Raw genomic sequence first — 4,826 nt, forward strand, 5'->3', positions numbered from 1 at the left:
CCAAACATCATGCAGAGGACCATCTGGAGGCACCTCGTGCTTTGAATATTGATGATCTTCTTGATGATGAAGAGACCAGGCAGTACATTGGTGAAGGTAAATTTATTTTGTGTGGCGCCTTCGAGTAAATTAATTTTGGTGAAGGTAAAATTTATTAATGTTGTGTAATGACGGCCAGTGCTTGCTTTCATAGCAGATGGTGCCTTCGAGTCCTATCGTGTCAGTGTTGATGGTGTTGATCTGAATAACAATGAAGATCCTTACGATTATGTCTACCAAAATTTGCCTGATAGGCACCATGTTCTGAGAAAGGTGCCTAACTGCTTGTACTGTGGAGCAATGAGATTTCAATATGAATCACCCGGATTCTGTTGTAGAAGAGGAAAGATAAAAGTACATGTTCCACAAGTGCCTGATGAGTTAAAAAGGTTATTCACAAGTCAGGTAGATAATGATGCACAATATTTCAGGCAAAATATCCGGTACTTCAACTCTCATTTCTCTTTCACGAGCCTTGGAGTAACCTTGGATCGACGAGTTGCCACCGCGGTAGGGACTGCTATATATACATTTCGTGTGCATGGGGCCTTGTACCATCGCCTAGACCATTTGGTCCCAGGTTCTAAAGGGGCTCGCCACTTGCAACTCTACTTTTATGATACGGATGATGACAGTTTGGCGCACAGAAAGAAGAGATCGCCTGACCTAGATATCAATCTTATCAGAACTGTGCTGCGAATAATGGAAGGCAACCCATATGTACAGACCTTTAACAGAGTTGGAGTTATTCTGAATCTTGATGACTATGTAATTGAACTCAATACTAATGTCACACCAGACCAACGAAGGTACGCATGTTCAGGAATATGTTTATGTATTACAAGAGATTATTATTCTACTACAAATAAATTTGATTTATTTGTACTACTAAATATATGTTCCTTTGCTGAAAACAAGGTACAATGCACCCACGATGTCACAGGTCGCAGCTATCTGGTCAGATGGCAACGATCCCCAAAGATGTTTTGATAGGAGTGTGCTTGTGTATGCTAGAGGGGATCGCCCGCAATATATCAAAGCATATCATGGATGTTATGATCCATTGGCATATCTGTTATTTAAACCTAAGGGGGAAATTGGCTGGAATAAATTTATGTCGTACAATGATACAGTGACTGATAAGGAAGGACACACCTCGGTTGATCCAACAGAAGCAGCAGATCCAACAGGTACCGAACATGATTTAATTTCCAATGCCTTAATAAAACGCATGGATACATACTAATATATAATTTTTGGTTAGAGATAGAGCAAGGTGAGGATGACGTGGGCGTACAACAAGGTGAAAACATGAGTACCATGGTGGAGGAACGACAATCTGGGAGGTTTGTGACAGCAAGAGAGTACTATTGTTATTTGATGCAAGTTAGAGAGGGGCTTTTTAACATATTGCTATTTGGAGGACGACTTTTCCAACAATGGGTCGTTGACATGTACGTAAAGATCGAGTCTATGAGGCTTGATTGGTATTCTAACCCTGATAACCAAAAACTCATACGGGCGGAACTATATCAGGTGAGTTATGCAATGTTTTATTATTTGCAATACAATATGACACAACAATTCAAAACTAAAAAAACATACATGCTCTATATTTTTTATTTTTATGTAGGGTTTGGTTGATGTAATTTCTGCTGTAGAGACAAGGGCTTCAGAGGTTGGCAAGAGAGTAGTGCTACCCCGTAGTTTCCCAGGTGGCGATCGTGACATGATGCAAAGATTTCTTAATGCAATGGCTATAGTCCAGAGTTTTGGAAAACCAGATTACTTCATCACCATGACTTGCAATCCGTACTGGGAGGAGATTACTCAAAATCTTGAGCCTGGCCAACAACCACAAGATAGGCCAGAGCTGGTTTCAAGAGTATACAGGGCCAAGCTGCGGTCCTTGATGGATTTATTGATCAAGAAAAAAGTATTTTGGAGAGGTGGCAGCATATGTCCATGTCACTGAATTCCAAAAGAGGGGGCTTCCACATGAACACATCCTACTAATTATGAAGAAAGGCAGTAACTTAACAACCCCAGATGCTTATGACAAAGTCATTTCTGCAGAGCTACCAAACAAGGATAAATACCCTGTGTTGCATAGCCTGTGTTGCATAGCCCAGATGCTTATGAAGAAAGGCAGTAACTTAACAACCCTAGATGCTTATGACAAAGTCATTTCTACAGAGCTACCAAACAAGGATAAATACCCTGTGTTGCATACTCCAGATAGTTGTTGAGGAGGAAATGCAATCAGCCTTTAACCAAAAAATGGATACATGTGGTGAAGAAAAAATGTCGAACACAGACGATACCGAAATAATAGTTCAACTAGAACGAGACGAGGACAGAAAGCGGAAGCGTGCTCACGAGGATGTCGTATGTAACAATCTCTCAATCGGCTCACATATCCTCACACATAAATATCCATATAACAGGATCACTGATATTCTATCTATAGAGCACAATATTTTCCATTCCTGCAGTTTCTATCTTCAGTATTTCTTCATGCAACCATATTGTATTGTCCCATGTTACAAAGCCTGGTTATTTTGCAGTACATCTTGCACACATGTATATCATGTTTTTATATAGTTATGGTTTATTGACAAAGAAAAAAGTGGCGTGGATGAACACCAATGATATTGTTAACTGAGACAGTTTTTAGATGTAGCTTAATAGGGCTATAGAGCACATATTTTTTATTACATATGCAGATCAGTATTATGGATGAAGACGAAGTGCAAATCCACGACAAGGTCCCAAAAAGATTTGATGTAGAAAAAGACGAAGACATTAAGCTTGTTGACGAGGAGGTTATGGCAATCCCTCAATATAATAAATCTAAGAAGGCAAACAACGCAAATGTCCTGCCAGAAGGTGAGACGTCCTCAGTTAGTAGAGATTTCTTTTATATTTGGCAATTAATTAAATATAATATGAATAAATATTTTCTCTGCAGATTATGAGTGTACACAAGAAGATGTTCAGGTAATTGAATACATGAAACGGAAACATATGGATGATTTACTCGTTCAAATTGATGATGCTTGGGTAAATAGAGATGATATGAATTGCCTTTTCCATGATCATGAACACGTCAATGGCGGTGTAAGCATGCTCAACACTGCTTTTAAATTAACTAGCTGATGTCCATGTGGAAAATATGGTAATTTTTTATTTGACAAATTAATAAATTGCAGGTCATAAGTGCGTATATCCATTTGATGCGGCATGAAGAACACCTACTTCATAGAGAAGGTGGAGATATTTATATGGAGACTACATTTATTACTCAATTGCTCCGTCGCGACGGAAAGGCTGATGCAATGATATTGAGCTATAGTAGAGATGACATGATTCAAACATGGGTCCAAAATTATTTAGACGCTGATATGGTAAGTTCGACCACAAGATCTGATATATGCTATTTTCTGTTGATTGAAACACATGGAAAAAAATTAGAAAAATCTCTATTACTGCAAGTGTTTCTTCCAATTAATATTGAGAAGTATCACTGGTACCTAGCGGTTGTCAATGCTTCGGAAGGACAGATACATGTTTTGGATTCTTTCGGAGAAAATATGTTACAATGGCAAGATCTCGACTACACGGTATGACTTAATGATTGATTGTATACAAATACATAATATTTTTTAAAAATTTGTTAATATCCTTTTCTAAAACTTGGTGTTCACCGGTTAATAGAAATGGAAAGATTAATAAAGCATGCAACAAAGCATAGTCAGCTGAACCAAAACAAATAGGAAAAGGGTATCGGAGTGGCATCTTGGCCAAAAATACATAAGATCATCGAAAAAATACAGACAGATGGGTAAAGAATCATCTAACTTGCTGTGTATATGATATTGTCGTACCAGCAACGGTATCTTTATCACTCATATTTAAATTTTTCAATATTGCACAGTGTAAGTTATGGTTTATGGATGATTAATTTCATGGAGTATTGGACTGGAGCTTCTTTATCTGACCATGTGACCCAGGTAATTTCATAGGAATATTTCAAAAATAGTCATTTTTGGACTTATTAATATATCAGGACTTACTCATATTTTCAGGATGAGATAAGTAACTTTAGGTTCAAGCTACCTGCGATCTTGTATAACTCTCCATTAAACATAGCGAGAGGGAAAAAAGATGATGTGCAAGATAGTGAGACCAGCCATAATCTGGATGATGTTGTCATAATGTTCGATGATATGGATGAGGTGTCTTTTTTACTATCAGGTACAATAACATGGACAAACAAGACAGACCTATTGTCTATAATTTGCGCAAACATCCATTTGATGGCCAATGGTGAACCTTTGGAGTAAGTCATTCTAAAGAAATTTGTTTTGTTCTAATTTGGATATTTCCATTGCCCATGAAAAAATTGCTAGAATAAGTAATTTGTTGCTTGTCCTTGTTTTTTTTAGCAAAGAATGGATCCGAAGCACACGACCATATCCAATTTCTTTAAGTGCAAGAAACATTAGAGATATTTTAGATGAGAACAAAGAGATGGATCATGATTGCTTCAATATAGCAATTCGGATGGTTGCGCAGAACAAATTCTTGTTGATGAAGAAACAAAAACAAAAATACCACTTTATGGATCTCCAATTTGTTGTAAGTTCATCTAATTCTTAATTCTATAATTAATCAAATACTTATAAATTTTGCAAAATCAACCATCCATAGCCCAGTTTGGACGAGATCCGCGATGTTGTGGCAAACTAGACCACAAGAAACTGGCAAAAGTGCTCGAGTGCTTG

General features: G+C 37.5%; 1 pseudogene; it reads left to right on the forward strand.

Annotated features, from left to right (window-relative positions):
- Positions 1-339: 339 nt before the first annotated feature.
- On the forward strand, positions 340-4,003 carry LOC136526501 (uncharacterized; annotated as a pseudogene).
- Positions 4,004-4,826: the final 823 nt, after the last annotated feature.

The sequence above is a fragment of the Miscanthus floridulus genome, chromosome 19 (genome assembly GCF_019320115.1).
Source record: "Miscanthus floridulus cultivar M001 chromosome 19, ASM1932011v1, whole genome shotgun sequence".
Taxonomy (NCBI): Eukaryota; Viridiplantae; Streptophyta; class Magnoliopsida; order Poales; family Poaceae; genus Miscanthus; species Miscanthus floridulus.